At 34.0% G+C, this 18,428-nt stretch overlaps 1 long non-coding RNA gene across 2 annotated transcripts; it reads left to right on the top strand.

The window, feature by feature from the left end:
- Positions 1-714: 714 nt before the first annotated feature.
- LOC131684101 (uncharacterized) lies at positions 715-18,149 on the top strand. 2 transcript variants are annotated; one of them, XR_009304617.1, is made up of 9 exons: positions 715-1,513; positions 1,566-2,140; positions 2,253-2,636; positions 2,713-3,217; positions 3,417-3,572; positions 15,763-15,987; positions 16,070-16,252; positions 16,311-16,611; positions 16,669-18,149. It is a non-coding gene; the product is annotated as an uncharacterized LOC131684101 (long non-coding RNA). The 2 variants fall into 2 exon arrangements; XR_009304616.1 differs by having other exon boundaries at positions 1,566-2,636.
- Positions 18,150-18,428: the final 279 nt, after the last annotated feature.

The raw sequence follows: 18,428 nt of genomic DNA on the forward strand, positions 1-18,428 counted from the left end.
GCCAGTTTACATTCATGGTTGCTAGTTTTACTGTTTTTCTCTCCGCTAGTCTGTTATATAAAGTGTCTGTAGTTTACCATAGACTTTTCTACGGCTCATGTACGTACACGTCACATGACACAAACACTACATCACTGGCTGGTGGAAAATAATAAACAAAGACGGCAAAAGCAAATGGATTGTTTTCAACCAGGAAGCTACAGAAGTGAGTTCTTTGCGACCGGTCTCACGAACACTAATGAAGTTTCGTGGTTGAAAACAATCCCATTTACTTTTGCCGTCTTTGTTTATTATTTTCCATCAGCTTGTGATGTTGTATTTATGTCATGTCGCGTGTACGTACATGAGCCTTAGAAAAGTCTATGGCCCTCGTTACAGAAGGATTCCAAGCGATTTATTTTCGCCTTGAGTGCTATAGACAGGTCTCGTGCTCGATTGGAATGACACTGATAGATAAATGGTAAACAAACGATAGAGATGGCATGGTCCTTATTCAGAGGAATTAAGCTTCTTCATATATTGTCCGTACTTTTCCAAAGGAGACGCGATGATTATTTTTAGTCGCAGCAAGATTCCTAGCGCTATTTAGCGCACGATTCGTCGCAATATATTTCTTATGGGATGAATGACACTTTAATAAAAGGTGGTGCAATTTTGTGTAAAAACCTTACTGTAATAAAACATACGAAAACTTGAAACTGTAGAAGCACAGTTTTCAGTCAGTTTTGTTGACAAATTCAGTTAAATTAAATATTTAGCACACATTAAACTTGGGTAATACATATTTTTCGACGTTTTTGAGCATTTCAAATACGCCATTTCAATTCGTCACATCATAATGATTGAATAACTCGTTTCCAATCAAACGTACAATACTAAGTTTAATAAAAATCGCTTTCTTAATTTTATCCAGAGAAAAACATCTATAGCCTCAATAGATTGAGGGCTCAGTGTAGGAAAGTGGATCGTGAAAAGTTTGTAAACATTTTTTATCCTCGGTTGCGATGGAAAAGTACGTCACGTTGTCGCATGTGTGAACCAGCCCAGTGCCTCAAAAATCGTGCGCATCGTGCTCCAATATGGCGGATTGCATTTGACGTTACCGTTCCAAGCCATTAGAGCGAAAGAGAGCGTGATCTGTACGCTCGTTTCTGATAATCAAAAGATTCTCCTTCTCGCTCTTTCATTTTTTCGGCTTAGAGCAAATGCGTTTTTGTTTTCTTTTTTTTCGTGCTGATGAACTTGAGCAGCTAGAGCAACCGAAAAAAAACCATTGTTTGTTGTGTGGTGGCATTTTTTCTCAAGCCGCAACGTAACATTATTTAATTCGCGGCCTCGAGGAATACCGGGAATACCAGGTTCTCGATGGCAACGCCGGCCATTGTGAATTTAAACAGAATTTCCGCGTACGTAACAGTCAGTACCGATCTGAACATTATGTTCCGGCAACGGTGCCAGGTCTTGTCCTGTCAGTGTAAAGTTCTGAGGCTGCAGTTTGCTCATGTATCAAAAAGTAAGTAACGGTTTCACTTATATATTGAGTTTACAGCAAAGCTTTTTTTCAGTGGCAAGCCGGATTAACAAACTATTCAAAACACTGAAGACTGGTGTTTCAAAACTTATCGGGAAAGGCTCCGAGGAAGCCAATGAGGTGCAAAACGCGGCATACAATACATTGGCTCAACTGGCTATCGTTTGTCCGACTGTGAATACGATGTCCAACTCGTTTCTTCCTATTTTGATCATCTGTCACAGGAACCGGTCTAATTGCATACGCCCGATAAGAGGCGCCTTTGGTAGGGCTCAGGCGATTTTCGACTGGAGGAAGCAACCAAAAGTTCCTGGCGATACCGTACTGACTAAGGGAGAAAAGGACACCGTCATGATGACAGAGGACGATTCGTCCCGCATTCCAATCAAAAGTGTTGTAAAGATTCTGTTCCGTCGAGGTATTTGTGGAGAAAGTGCTCAGTTGAAGGAAAGGATGACAACCTATTTGTTTGGAGTTTCCAAGAAAGAACATCCAAACTATGGGTCAACTCTTTTGACAACTGTAAACAACCGACAGAGAAGAATCAGTCCAAAAATCTGTTCTCAACTACTCATGAACCATAATGGATTGTGCTTCCGTGTTTCAAGGGTACGGTTGAATGTGTTACTATGAAGTGAGGTTTACTTATAGTTTCTATATTATCACAAAATTTTTGGATTACCATCGACTCTGCCTGCTGGTGTCAACACTCATCCCGAAGAGGATAAAAAAAATGCTCAAATTGGCAGCCTTCTTGAAGTTAATTGCCGAAAGCGGTATTGAGGATGTTATTTGGACAGACAACAACCTTATTAGAAGGGTGCATTACTGGTAGAAAAGAAATTACCGAGCTGACCTGTTTTCGATTTGGTCAGTATCCCTATTGGCTAGAGAAAACAAAGAATTTATACGTTGGGATCTTCGCTGAAGGAAATCTCCGAACCGATCAGAGCACTGTTTGTGAATGTATACTTATACGATGTGCTTTTGGTCTTGGAATGTGACGAGCAGGAGCTGGAGGCGCAAATCAAGGAGCTGCTGGCTCTGACAATAAATCTGGAAAATCGGGATCGTTCCATTATAGCGGCTCTCAATATCATCAAACGTAAGCTCATTTTGACGACCTGAACTGCAAAACTGAAATTTTCAAAGATCTTTTCCCATTATTAATCTTCTTCCAGAATGACAATGGTAATCGATGCTTCAATCGGTCTGTATCAAAAATGTTAGTTTCTACCACAAAACTGCCGCACAGCGCGGTGAAGGCACCGAGGAAATGAAAACTGATCAAGGTGATGTAAACACGAAAGCTCCTATGTTGAAAGTCCATAGCACTTCTGCAGAGTGGTCATACCAAAGCTACAATCCGAGAGGATGTTACATTGTTTAGGCTATCTGGTTATCGGCGATGAGAATTTTTTTTGCTAAACGGTGATTTAAGGTTTTTCTGATTCTGCTGAAGTTGACCAAGGATCCGACTATTGCCATGGTTTAAATTATGCAATCGTGTGGAGAATGTCAAGCGGATCAAGATTCGATAGGAAATATTAACGATGATATACTTATTTAAAACGCTTGTACCATCTGGTTGTTTGCGATGATCAGAATTTGCAGCAAGCGCAAGTCGGTGGAGAATAAAACAGATTCTGCAGCTGGCATTCACTGATTTACTCTCAAAGGATAATGGTAAGTTATGGCATTTTAGTTCTTGACAGCACACTACACCGGTGTTGATGCTACATTCATTCAACTTTGGGTATAATTCTATTTCTTTTTTGCACTACACCGGTGTAGTACCAAATGAGAATGAAAACGCTGTTAAATTGCGTTGCGATATTATCAGTCGGTTTCAATATGAAATTGTTTTTTTTTTAAACTGTTTCAGGATGTGGCATCACGTGGTTTGGGAATGATGTGCTCAATTTCCATGAATGGCAGGCAGGAAAAACTGCCGAATTAGTTGTTGGTCAACTAGACGACTTGTGCAAAAAGAAGACACTAAGATTTTCGAGGAAGGTGTACTGAGGATGGCACCTAGTGGGTAAGTAAACTTGAGCAAGTTGGTTTTACGTTTCGTGTTCTGCTCATATGCATGCGGCAGCTGTCGTGACCATCATGAAGTTGAGTTTAATAATACAAACATCCATTCATAAATCACGAATATTGGAATCTTACAATTTAAGAATTTTAGTATTTTAGAAGTCCAGAATTTTAAAATTTTAGAATTCTGGAATTTCAGAATTTTCGAATTCTAAAATTTCATAATATGAGAAATGTAGAATTTTGGAATTTCAGAAATTTAAAATTTTTGAAACCTAGAATTTTAAAATTTTAGAATATCAGAATTTTAGAATTTTACAATAATACAAATTTACAATTTTACAACCTTACACTTTTAAAATTTTAGAATGTTAGAATGTTAGAATTTTGGAATTTTAGAATTTTAGAATTTTAGATTATTAGAATTTTAGAATTTTAGAATTTTAGAATTTTAGAATTTTAGAATTTTAGAATTTTAGAATTTTAGAATTTTAGAATTTTAGAATTTTAGAATTTTAGAATTTTAGAATTTTAGAATTTTAGAATTTTAGAATTTTAGAATTTTAGAATTTTAGAATTTTAGAATTTTAGAATTTTAGAATTTTAGAATTTTAGAATTTTAGAATTTTAGAATTTTAGAATTTTAGAATTTTAGAATTTTAGAATTTTAGAATTTTAGAATTTTAGAATTTTAGAATTTTAGAATTTTAGAATTTTAGAATTTTAGAATTTTAGAATTTTAGAATTTTAGAATTTTAGAATTTTAGAATTTTAGAATTTTAGAATTTTAGAATTTTAGAATTTTAGAATTTTAGAATTTTAGAATTTTAGAATTTTAGAATTTTAGAATTTTAGAATTTTAGAATTTTAGAATTTTAGAATTTTAGAATTTTAGAATTTTAGAATTTTAGAATTTTAGAATTTTAGAATTTTAGAATTTTAGAATTTTAGAATTTTAGAATTTTAGAATTTTAGAATTTTAGAATTTTAGAATTTTAGAATTTTAGAATTTTAGAATTTTAGAATTTTAGAATTTTAGAATTTTAGAATTTTAGAATTTTAGAATTTTAGAATTTTAGAATTTTAGAATTTTAGAATTTTAGAATTTTAGAATTTTAGAATTTTAGAATTTTAGAATTTTAGAATTTTAGAATTTTAGAATTTTAGAATTTTAGAATTTTAGAATTTTAGAATTTTATAATTTTTGAATTTTAGAATTTTAGAATTTTAGAATTTTAGAATTTTAGAATTTTAGAATTTTAGAATTTTAGAATTTTAGAATTTTAGAATTTTAGAATTTTAGAATTTTAGAATTTTAGAATTTTAGAATTTTAGAATTTTAGAATTTTAGAATTTTAGAATTTTAGAATTTTAGAATTTTAGAATTTTAGAATTTTAGAATTTTAGAATTTTAGAATTTTAGAATTTTAGAATTTTAGAATTTTAGAATTTTAGAATTTTAGAATTTTAGAATTTTAGAATTTTAGAATTTTAGAATTTTAGAATTTTAGAATTTTAGAATTTTAGAATTTTAGAATTTTAGAATTTTAGAATTTTAGAATTTTAGAATTTTAGAATTTTAGAATTTTAGAATTTTAGAATTTTAGAATTTTAGAATTTTAGAATTTTAGAATTTTAGAATTTTAGAATTTTAGAATTTTAGAATTTTAGAATTTTAGAATTTTAGAATTTTAGAATTTTAGAATTTTAGAATTTTAGAATTTTAGAATTTTAGAATTTTAGAATTTTAGAATTTTAGAATTTTAGAATTTTAGAATTTTAGAATTTTAGAATTTTAGAATTTTAGAATTTTAGAATTTTAGAATTTTAGAATTTTAGAATTTTAGAGTTTTAGAATTTTAGAATTTTAGAATTTTAGAACTTTAGAATTTTGGAATTTTAGAATTTTAGAATTTTAGAATCTTAGAATTTTAGAATATAAGATTTTAAAATTTTAGAATCTTGGAATTTTAGAATTTTAGAATTTTAGAATTTTAGAATTTTAGAATTTTAGAATTTTAGAATTTTAGAATTTTAGAATTTTAGAATTTTAGAATTTTAGAATTTTAGAATTTTAGAATTTTAGAATTTTAGAATTTTAGAATTTTAGAATTTTAGAATTTTAGAATTTTAGAATTTTAGAATTTCAGAATTTTAGAATTTTAGAATTTTAGAATTTTAGAATTTTAGAATTTTAGAATTTTAGAATTTTAGAATTTTAGAATTTTAGAATTTTAGAATTTTAGAATTTTAGAATTTTAGAATTTTAGAATTTTAGAATTTTAGAATTTTAGAATTTTAGAATTTTAGAATTTTAGAATTTTAGAATTTTAGAATTTTAGAATTTTAGAATTTTAGAATTTTAGAATTTTAGAATTTTAGAATTTTAGAATTTTAGAATTTTAGAATTTTAGAATTTTAGAATTTTAGAATTTTAGAATTTTAGAATTTTAGAATTTTAGAATTTTAGAATTTTAGAATTTTAGAATTTTAGAATTTTAGAATTTTAGAATTTTAGAATTTTAGAATTTTAGAATTTTAGAATTTTAGAATTTTAGAATTTTAGAATTTTAGAATTTTAGAATTTTAGAATTTTAGAATTTTAGAATTTTAGAATTTTAGAATTTTAGAATTTTAGAATTTTAGAATTTTAGAATTTTAGAATTTTAGAATTTTAGAATTTTAGAATTTTAGAATTTTAGAATTTTAGAATTTTAGAATTTTAGAATTTTAGAATTTTAGAATTTTAGAATTTTAGAATTTTAGAATTTTAGAATTTTAGAATTTTAGAATTTTAGAATTTTAGAATTTTAGAATTTTAGAATTTTAGAATTTTAGAATTTTAGAATTTTAGAATTTTAGAATTTTAGAATTTTAGAATTTTAGAATTTTAGAATTTTAGAATTTTAGAATTTTAGAATTTTAGAATTTTAGAATTTTAGAATTTTAGAATTTTAGAATTTTAAAATTTTAGAATTTTAGAATTTTAGAATTTTAGAATTTTAGACTTTTAGAATTTTAGAATTTTAGAATTTTAGAACTTTAGAATTTTAGAATTTTAGAATTTTAGAATTTTAGAATTTTAGAATTTTAGAATTTTAGAATTTTAGAATTTTAGAATTTTAGAATTTTAGAATTTTAGAATTTTAGAATTTTAGAATTTTAGAATTTTAGAATTTTAGAATTTTAGAATTTTAGAATTTTAGAATTTTAGAATTTTAGAATTTTAGAATTTTAGAATTTTAGAATTTTAGAATTTTAGAATTTTAGAATTTTAGAATTTTAGAATTTTAGAATTTTAGAATTTTAGAATTTTAGAATTTTAGAATTTTAGAATTTTAGAATTTTAGAATTTTAGAATTTTAGAATTTTAGAATTTTAGAATTTTAGAATTTTAGAATTTTAGAATTTTAGAATTTTAGAATTTTAGAATTTTAGAATTTTAGAATTTTAGAATTTTAGAATTTTAGAATTTTAGAATTTTAGAATTTTAGAATTTTAGAATTTTAGAATTTTAGAATTTTGGAATTTTGGAATTTTAGAATTTTAGAATTTTAGAATTTTAGAATTTTAGAATTTTAGAATTTTAGAATTTTAGAATTTTAGAATTTTAGAATTTTAGAATTTTAGAATTTTAGAATTTTAGAATTTTAGAATTTTAGAATTTTAGAATTTTAGAATTTTAGAATTTTAGAATTTTAGAATTTTAGAATTTTAGAATTTTAGAATTTTAGAATTTTAGAATTTTAGAATTTTAGAATTTTAGAATTTTAGAATTTTAGAATTTTAGAATTTTAGAATTTTAGAATTTTAGAATTTTAGAATTTTAGAATTTTAGAATTTTAGAATTTTAGAATTTTAGAATTTTAGAATTTTAGAATTTTAGAATTTTAGAATTTTAGAATTTTAGAATTTTAGAATTTTAGAATTTTAGAATTTTAGAATTTTAGAATTTTAGAATTTTAGAATTTTAGAATTTTAGAATTTTAGAATTTTAGAATTTTAGAATTTTAGAATTTTAGAATTTTAGAATTTTAGAATTTTAGAATTTTAGAATTTTAGAATTTTAGAATTTTAGAATTTTAGAATTTTAGAATTTTAGAATTTTAGAATTTTAGAATTTTAGAATTTTGGAATTTTAGAATTTTAGAATTTTAGAATTTTAGAATTTTAGAATTTTAGAATTTTAGAATTTTAGAATTTTAGAACTTTGTGGTTTTAGAATTTTATTTTTTTTCCTTTTTTATTAAGTTTAATATGTAGCCACATTTCTTTTTTTACTTTTGAAAGACATTCAATTAGCTAGAGGTTACTGAGTTGCGCAAATAATGAAAATTTAGAGCAATAGTACTCAAGTGAGAGCAAGGATGTGTAACATACAGATCGGAAAAATATGTCAATGTCCCCGTTCTGCCAGTCCAAATTTCACCAAGGGGCTGATAAAAACGGGTTTCACTGTATAAGAATAGTACAATATTAGAATTCTAGAATATTAGGATGTCAGAATTTTGGAATTTAGACTTTCAGAATGTTTCGGACTTGATTGATTTGGCACATATTTGCCTTTTATATAGAAAGATTTTGTCATCACTCCGGAAATTATCAACCTGATTCAGTCATTTTTTACCTGAATGGGTACTCTTGGTTTAGCACCCTCCCCTAGATTGGCGGTATTGCAAACATCATCAAGTATATTTGTGCATCAGTTTCATAGAACCTCTGACAGACAACTGCTTTAAGATGGTTATTGCATTACGCTTCGATAGTGGTGCATCGAGGAGACCTAGAGGGCTTATGGACCTTTCATGTTTTGTGTTTTTTCATACTCGTCACCAGCCCTAACTAACGGTCAACCACAAGCCTGTGCGTGCTAGCGTGGCCGACTGGCGGGTCGACATGGATTGGGTTTTGTTGTGAGCCGTGTTTGCAAACATTGTTTCACAGTTTAATGCAGTGTTGGTGGACACAGTGGGGTCATAGGGTAACAATTTGTCAGTCGACTTCGTTATCGTGCAAATGCTTATAAAATTAATGCAAAAGTAGAAGCCTATTAGTGGTTGTTTTGCAATAATTGTAGTTTTTAGTGCTAGTGTACAATAGTCGAAAGCCTATATGTGTATCGTCTGAGTATTTGTGACAGCTGGGTCAGGGAATGGATGCGGAACTGACATATATGATAAAATAGTGGGTAATCATATCTAGGATGCGTTGGTCACATTTTACCAGTGTTCATGCATTCGATTCGATTCATTTGGGAAGATCGGATTGGATATATTAAAGTACGATTAATTTACCGACGCACATGAATTATCCATTTCCGGTCAGCATAGCCTGATAAAATCTCGTCAACATTAAAACATCCCAGTAATTAAGTGAACGTTTTATCACCTATACATCTACAATCGCGGTCTCATGCATTAACCCACCGCTCGCGCGATCATGAATTATCACGTCCGGAAGTCTATTCTCCATTCTAGCAGCCTAGACTCATGCCTTCAGTTAGACCAATAAAAAATATGAGGCTCATATTCACTGGACAGCACGTCCCATGGCGACATGACCAGGAACTCTAGTGAAATGGGAGAACTCACTCTCTTCTAGCATGTGAACCGGAAGTTGTCGTTTTGTAATAATCGTAGTTTTTCGTACTAGTGTATAATTGCTATGTACTAGTCGTGTGTATGTGTTCGTCTGAGTATTTGTGACATTTGGGACAGGGAATGGATGCGGAACTAGCGTATAATAATTCCGGTATTCAATTTGTGCATTTGGTTCTATTCATTCGAGGTTAGATTGGATAAATTAGGGTATACTGAATTTACCGACGCACGTGAATCATCCGTTCCGGCCAGCACAGCATGATGAAAGTCTAACAAAATGCAATCGTCGTTAATGGTAAATATACAACATTTGCTGCCTTTAGACGAGTTTGATTGCCTATTACATGTGTTTTCCTATTCTACTTCATTGGTCTCTTTCTTTTGTACCTGTATTAGTTTGCTTTTCCATACAATTGTAATCAAGATCCTTGTATCTTTTTTTCTTTATTCGGCATAGTATGATTCCTTTTATTAGTATATACCTACTATACGCTATCTATACTCATATAGGTACAAACGCTCGTGGCATTCGCGATAACACAAAAGCGACCATGCATTAGCAATAATCCACACATAATTACGATTTCGCAAACATGAAAACATCCCGGTAGTTAAGTAAACGTAGCACCTTTAAACTTCCTAAGGCGGTCTCAGACATTAACCCACCACTCGCGCGATCATGAAACGGTCACATCCGGAAGTCTTACCTCGGTCCTAGCAGTCTGGACTAATACCTTCAGTTGAACTAATAAAAACGTGACGCTCATATTCACTAAACAACACGTTTCATGGTGACATGACCTGGAATTCCTGGGGAAACGGACTCTCTTCTACAATCTGTACCATACACTAAAAATTAAGCATCAGATTCACGGTTCGCGCGCGATCAAACAAGAATACACGCTACATCATTATAAAATCAAAATTATACACTCGAAGTCACATACACGTGACAAACACGTTAATATGAAAATGTATGAGCCCTTCGCGACCATCCCCGCCACCTACACCCGCGATCTCGTAAACATGATAACATCCCGGTGATAAAGTGAATGTATTAGCTCCTATAAATTTTCAAACGTGGGGTCAAGTGTAAACCTAAAAACTCGCGCTCGCACGATCATGAATTGGTCACTTTCGGATGTTTCCAATGTTGATATCAGCAGACTAGGTCCATGCCTTCAATTTCCAATTAAAAAAACCTGTTTCAATCCACCTAGCGGTGCAATTGTGCCTTTCTCCATCATGAACATGAGAATTTTTGCGTTGTTCATATTCATTAAAAGTTTTCAAATGTACATATTACATTTTTATTATACACGATATGACAACTATATACAAGAAAAGAAGTCATTATTCGAGTTCTAAAATTTTGCAAAAGAAAAAACAGCCACGGTAATATTGCATTGAAAAAAAGGTGCAAAATCGGCAAACTCCCAAAAAGTCGATCCTTTTTAAAAAAAAATTCGAGGTTACATGAAATCTCGACGTTTCATGCATTTTGAAGAAGTTTGGCATCAAAAATACGAATTCGATTTCTGAAATTTCCCTTTGAAAAAATTTCGAGTTCTGGCTTATATGAAAATTTCATATGTGACCGGACGGTTAAATCTATATTTCCGGACCCATATAAGCGATCCGTACGAAATTTTAGACATATGTGGGGTTTATAGGGGAATATTATAGCTATTATTTGGGACTAAGTTTGTGAAAATCGGCCCAACCATTTCCGGGAAACTGATGTGAGTTCGTAAATTTTGAAAGATGGCCGCTTTTCCGGGCACTTCCGTAACCGTCTATGGTGGTCAATGTAGTCAACGAAAGTTTGGTTGGCCATTTGGCCATCGGTGACCTAGAACTGCAAATTTAAGTTGTTTGAACGACATTATAGCGAAATTTTTACCTTTTTTGCTTTCAACTGAGTATCGATTTGAATAGGAATTTGCTATGTGATCGCACACCACAACCTGTAACTCCGGAACCGGAAGTCGGATCGTGATGAAATTAAATAGCCATTTACGGGGGCGCCACACCTTTCATTTGAGACTAAGTTTGGTTGATTCGGTCTAGCCATCTCCGAGAAACCGATGTGACTGTTATTCTGAATTTGGATCCGCCGGGGCTTCCAGAACCTATAATGGTGACCAATGTGGCCAAAGAGACTTTGAATGACTGTTAATGACCTAATACTACAAATCGAAACAGTTGTGGTCATATTTTGGAAAAATGTTCACCTTTACACATTCATTGCAGAATTTAAGCTTAAGCCCTTTGCGATTAACAAGGCACACCTACGTCCGCGATCACGCAAACAACATAACACTCCGGTAATAAGATGAACGTTTAAGCACTTACGAAGTTTCAAACGCGAACCTACAAACGTCCGTTGCGATCACGTCCGGAAACCATTACCCTCTTTCCTAATAACTTAGGTCAATACATTCTGTATGACCAATCAAAAAATAACGCTCATATCCACTAGACAACACGTTCTACGGCGACATGTCCGGGAACTCTAGTGATATGGAAGACCTAACACCAAGGATGCAAAATGCCTACCTTTTCTGCGGCTGTAATTTTTCTGCCTACATTCTCATTTCTCTTTTGACGCTGCTGTCGCTCGCTATTGCAGGACGCCCAGCGCTGTACGGCAGTCTGTAAGTAAAGCAGTAACATGACAAAGAAATACTGCCCCCAGTACAGCCACCAGACGCGAGCGGTACAGCTTCTCTTTCCTTATTTTACACTTTTTAATATTTTTAATGTATTCAATATTTTCAATCATAAACGGCGGCAACAAATGTGGTTCGTTTACGCCAAGACCGGCATCATCGTTTTCGTGTGCGAACCTCTCGCTTTGGCTACGCAGAGAAAAGTGTACAAAGCGAAAGAACAAACTTTACTACGCCACACTCTCACCGAGCAGCCGGAGTACAGCAGCAAAACAAAAATGTATTCTACTGCTCTACGGGAAAATGTACTCAGTTTGGCTACCTTTCTGGCAAGAGCTGTAGTGATGCGTCGCTGTAGCGGGCTGTACGGCTTGTGCAAATGTAAATATACCGAAAAAAATCTAGTTTACCAGTACCTTTGGCATCCCTGCCTAACACACGCGAATGTGCGAAAGGCACACGGTTTTAAAAAACAATTTATACACGCGAAGTTACATACACGTTAGCACACGCGACATACAAACGCACACGCGATCGAATACGTTAACGTACAAATGCTCGAGTCCTTCGCGATGAGACACGCGATCGCGAAGTCCCTACGCCCGACATACCTGAACCGTACAATGAATATCACATTCAGAATCACGGCTCGCTACAATTTGCCTAAAGCAGTGTTTTATTGGGCGTCATTGCCTGTCTCGTCTGCAAATTGTAGCATGTGATTTTGACGGGGAGCCCTTCCGAGAATCTAGCTCTACAGCTCCAGTAGGACAACTCTCGAAAAAAAAGAATTTATGCATGCGAGCACATGCGACAAACACATTAACATACGAACGCTTACACCCTTCGCGATAATATACGTACACTTACGTTCGCGATCGCGCAAACTTGATAATATCCCGGTAATAAGAAGAACGTGTTAGTATTTATGAAGTTACAAACACGAACACACAAACGGCCGTGTTCGCGCGAGCATGAATTGGTCTCGTCCGGAAATCTTTATCCTCCGTCCTAGCAACTTAGGGGCCGTTCATAAACGTGGACTCATAGGGTGGGCGGGTGGTCTAGCTAAAATTTATGTTTGTCTACGAGGGTGGAGACGGGGGGTCTATTTGCAAAAAATATGCGCAGATTTTGATTTTTTTTTGTAATTTTCGTATTACTAATGGGATTTAAAGCGAATTGGGTTCAACATACTAGTCGAATTCAGCTAGATGTATTTATGCAGACACTTCGAAGTAACTTCTCTTTAGGCAACCACTCAACCCAGAACCCACATAATTGGACAAAGCAACAACCTTTCTTGCGTATATTTAGATATAGTAAAATTCAAACTGATTAACTCGAGTGAACGCTTTGTTGTAGAATTATAGGAATAACACAAAATGACAGTTCTAAAGACGATCTCCCAAAATTCCTCTCCGTAAAAGATTTTGACTGTAAAATCCTGCAGTCGTGAATTGTCATCTCAGACACCACTAGCAGACACGCATGGACCATTAAATGTATGAACCAGTTAAAGTTCAAAAATGGTCAAAGTTAAGCATTAAAACCACCATGATAACAAGAAACGCCGGATTTTTGATTTTGAGGTAGTCTGATTTTTTAAATTTTTAATTTAATAATTTCGGTGACTCAAGCTGTGTAGTTAAACTTCTACAACAAAGCGTTCACTCGAGTTGATCAGTTTGAAATTTCTTTTGCAATCGTTTACACTAATTTCAAAATCTTGAAACACCCGTTAAATTTTACGTTTTGACCCGGTGCACATCCTGGCAATCCGATTCTACTATATAAATATTCGCAGTTAAGGTTTAATACTTAGCGATAATACTTACTTAGGAAATATGACTATTGATTACATAAGAAAAATAGATATTTTCGGAAAGATTTGGATAGTTTCGTCCCTTTAATCGAATAAGACAATTCAAATTATCCCATTATCTTAGAAATATTGAAATTTGTTCACGAAAATTGAAATTTTGCGTGCATGTTTAGTTAAATATTTCAGTCTAGATAATACTTAACATCGACAGTATAATTGCAAATTGTTAGCTAAAGTTTATCAATTTTTACGCTCCACTAATGCTCAAAAAGCACTTGCTAGCTTAGCAATCATGCACTGTTGGTAAAAGTAGCATTTCAGCTAAACTTGAATTAGTTATAGCAATATGTCTTGAAACATTCTTGTGTGACTTACTTAGAAAAGAAGTATTACGCTATACAAATATTTGAAAGCACTTTTAAATTCACACTTGTATTATATTACATACTACACGGTGTTCTTATAAGTCCAACTTATAGTATAGTGAAATTAAAACGGAAACCTTTCTCAAAACTGTAAGAAATTTATAAAATTTGACATCCAAGTCTTGTTTTTCGGAGAAAAATATTTTGATTTTATATTTCCTTAAATTGATACTAATTTATTTGAGCAGTAGTACACAAAAAACCAATCTCAAAAGCTTTATTCATCAATGTTTGTTTTTGTTCTTAATATTTGAAAAGCTTGAAAGAAATCTGAACGTCTCAGGTTAAATTTTTATTTGACCGTATAATGTGCTTCTTGCTATTTTCATTTTTTCCACAAATAAAAAAATCGAAAAGTCTACTTAGCCTTTAGAGGCGGAGGGGGTTGGCAAAAGTCTACTTAAGTCTACTAGGGAGAGGGGGGTGCTGGGTTCAAAAAATCTCAAATTTCGGTCTACGTGGGTCCCTTAACTTCATACATTTAGTTGGACAAATCAAAAAATAATGTCCATATGAGCAACGGAAAATAAAGCTCACAAGGAAAGAAAATGTTTCATTAAACCCGCTATTAGAATGTAAAGATCAGAAATAAACTTCAATCGTAAGAATCGGACTGAGATCCTTCAGCATAAGAAACGCTAAAAAAGTTGTCAACCGCAAAACTCGACAAGGATGAACCTCCAGTTTAAAAACCGGTTAAAATTAAATTATTCGTATGCAAGAGTATCCGTATATCGCGACGTTCAAGATAAAAAGTCGGCTAAAAAACTACTTTGTAAGAATCGATTAGTTTTTCCGGTTTTTATACTGAAGGTTATTTAATCCGACTCTTACAGAGGAGAACCTCAGTTCGATTTTTATGCTTGAAGTTTATATAAGAATTTCACATTCAAAACATTTGAAGCAGGTTTTACGAAACATGTTCTGTCCTTGCGATTTTATTTTTGGTCGTTCATATCCACTAGACAACACGTTCCATGGCGACACTAGTGAACTCTAGTGATATGGAAAAACTCACTTTCTTCTTGCATCTGAACCGTACATCAAAAATTACGTATCTGATTCACGGTCCGCGATCATCCAAGAACACATGCGAATATGCGAAAGGCACACGGTCATAAAATATAATTTATACACGCGAAGTTACATACACGTTAACATACGCGACATAGAAACTCACACGCGAACGAAAACGTTAATGTACAAACGCCTAAACCCTTCACAATGATACACGCAATCGCGAACTCCCTACGCCCGCACATATCTGATCCGTAAAATGAATATCACATTCAGAATCACGGCCCACTGCAATTGGCCTTAAGCAGTTTAGTGGGTAACATTTCCCGTCTGGTTTTCAATTGTATTGTTGAGAGTCCTGTCGAGACCCTAGCTCTACTGCTCCAGTAGGACAACTCTCGAGAAAAATGTACTCTGGGTTTTAACTGGAGTGTGCGGCGAAGGGTTACTCCCCCACATATCGCACCGCCATGCCCTAACCCCAACTCGTTAAACCCCCTTAGATCCCTCTCCACCAGTCCCATCAGACTACCACCCCATCAGACCCCGATAATCTACGTAAATCTGATCCCTTAGATAAACAGCCAAAACAGTGCACCATATTATTCGTATAATCTATTCAAATTTATTCACAGATTCGTTTTTTTTTCAGGTGTTGAACGTGATCATGGAATTCGGTAATTTATTCGTTTTCGTGACACTTATTCAGGACTTTTTTTGGTAGAATTGTTTACACCTGATCTCCATAATAGTCCACCCTGGACACTAATCCAGACTCATTAACCTGCCCAGAAACCAGTGTCATGCAAACTCGTTCGAGTCCAAATGCTTTCCGAGTTTCAAAGTTTTGCGATCGTCTAAATATTTCAAATTAATGGTAACGATAAACTTTGTCGGTTAGAAAAACTTTCAGTATAGTAATAGTCTGTATCACCTGGCAATCTGACTTCCTTGAATAGCACAAACCGTCGTGTTTTTATATCCTTGCATTATGGAAATTGTACAAAACTCGGAAGGATACGACCAGCACCGAGCTATAGGACAATTAGTAGTGGTCGAAAAATGCAAGTGTTACTCCGGAGCTCCTATTGAACCACTAATAATCTAATCGTTGCACAATTATTTCGTGGTTAATTTGTGTGGTTTGTTTACATTTCTGATTCTTGGATCCCCAATTACCAAACTTTTTTTTCTTTCCAGGAAATGAACCACAACGGCAGCCGATACACATCGTTCGTCTTTGCTAGTGGAGGGATCGCTGGCAGCGGCGGTGCCCGAGGGGAACTGAGCAGTGGAAATTTGAGCAGAAAGCTGAGTAGTCCGATGGCAGAGTCGACACAGCTGGACAGCAGCGGTATCCGGGGGAATCTTTACGACAGTCCGGTACGACAGGTTGGAGTTGGGAAAAGAAGCCTACCTCTCCGTTGCAAAATAGCAGGACAAATTTTAGAAGCAGCTGAACGGCGTCCGGGTCCAGTATGGATCGATTGATTGATCCTAAGTGAGTTTGCAAGTTTACACGTCCTTTATAGGTTCTAATTCAAGTTTAATTTTGCAGGATTTACACGGATGTTCAGAGCCGAGGATTGGTTAACCGGTTGGTAACGTACCACGATAAAACGCAATCGCCGTTAAATGGGAATCAATCGATGACTAGCCTGTACTCGAAGCCGGGTCGATTTCCTGTGTGGTGGAGGAGAAACAATTCTTCGATAGCTACCATTGGTTCGGATTTCCCCGTCAGAGAAGTCCGTGTTTAAGGCTGACACAAGGTGGAACATTTTACGGGAGGGATCGTTGCTCATTCCGGCGGAACCTCATCTGAAGATGGTCCGAACACATAGACACGAGGATGAGATTGATGCGGAAAATAGTGTGATTGCGCCTTCAACAGAACTGGATGCCGATTGGATTAAGAAACAATGTAAGGAACTATCGGAGGTTGATTCAGGCGAAGCTGGTACGAAGCAAGCTCGGAAAATTACATACACGGCTTCACATCCGTGTCGAGGGTCGGCGAATCAGCAGCTGCAGACGAAGAAATTATGTAGTAAAAATAATATCTCAAGTTCACTTAGCTCGAGCCTGGTGATGAACACTCCGAAAGTAGAACACGTAGCGCACCGACCGGCACGATTAAATGTGGATGTCTTTCTCGACGCCGGCAACATTGAATGCGACGGTTCCAGTTAGCATGATTGAATCGAGCAAACCGGCAAAATTAAGTAGGATTGATTCCGCTCCTTTGCCACAGATTACGAGAATTGTTCCGGAGTTTCAACTGCCTCTGATGGAATATCCGCCACTAAAACTAACGTTAACAAGAAATATAACGTCCATGACATGACGAAACGGTGGTTCGACCCACGTCCACAGACAGTGAAGATAAGGATGATGATGATAAAGTAGGCGGACGAATCAGTTTCATTAAGCCAAAGATAAATCGCCTATGCCAAGGTTGTTTTGAAGAGGTTCGAGCGTTCGAAATCATCGTTGATTCTGAGCTGCTTGAGTGATGATTTTGATGAAGACGAGGAATCGCCTATAGTTACGCCATCGCAGGGTTCATTTTATACGATAGACACCGCGGATGCACCACCGAAGGTTGAAGAGAAGAAACGGCTTCCGTCCCGATAATGAGCGGTATTTCAGCAATAGTTAATAGCCCGAGCAAGGATCCTGGCCTAGGTAAAATTGATCCACCGAAACCGGTGGAAAATGTAAAAACGATAGAGCAACCGAAGTAAACCACGGGATTTGCTTTCGGAAGTACAACTGCTACCGTCAGCTCGGCTCCGGTTACAGCACATCAATCCGATACATGATTCGCGTTTGGGACGCCCACTTAACCGGTTACTGCTAAAATCAAATCATCGAAAATACCACGTATCGTTTTCCTGTGCTTGGATTTCGGTACGTACGGAATCGGACGGCGTTTATCGCCGATACCATTTTATCGGAAAATAATGCGTTTCGAGGTATTAATCACACGCCTACATCAAAAAATTATATAATTTGCAACTAATATTTTAAAAAGCCTGACGCTAATAAAAATTTTGAATCAAAAAAATATTGCTGTTTTTGTTTTTATTTGACAAAAAAGAAAACCCAAACGTTTAAAATAAGAAGAAGAAAACGAAAATAATGCACGGTTAAATAAAACAACCTGCAGAAAAGTTCTTTTAACTTACTTTTGAGTTGTGCGTCGCTTTCGCACTTATTAGTGTTGTCAAAAACAAAACGAGAGGTTCGACTCAGTCGAGATCTTCCGTGGGGGAAGTTACTTTTGAGTTGTTTGGGGTGAACTCAAAATTAGGT

The sequence above is a fragment of the Topomyia yanbarensis genome, chromosome 1, assembly GCF_030247195.1.
Source record: "Topomyia yanbarensis strain Yona2022 chromosome 1, ASM3024719v1, whole genome shotgun sequence".
Classification (NCBI taxonomy): domain Eukaryota; kingdom Metazoa; phylum Arthropoda; class Insecta; order Diptera; family Culicidae; genus Topomyia; species Topomyia yanbarensis.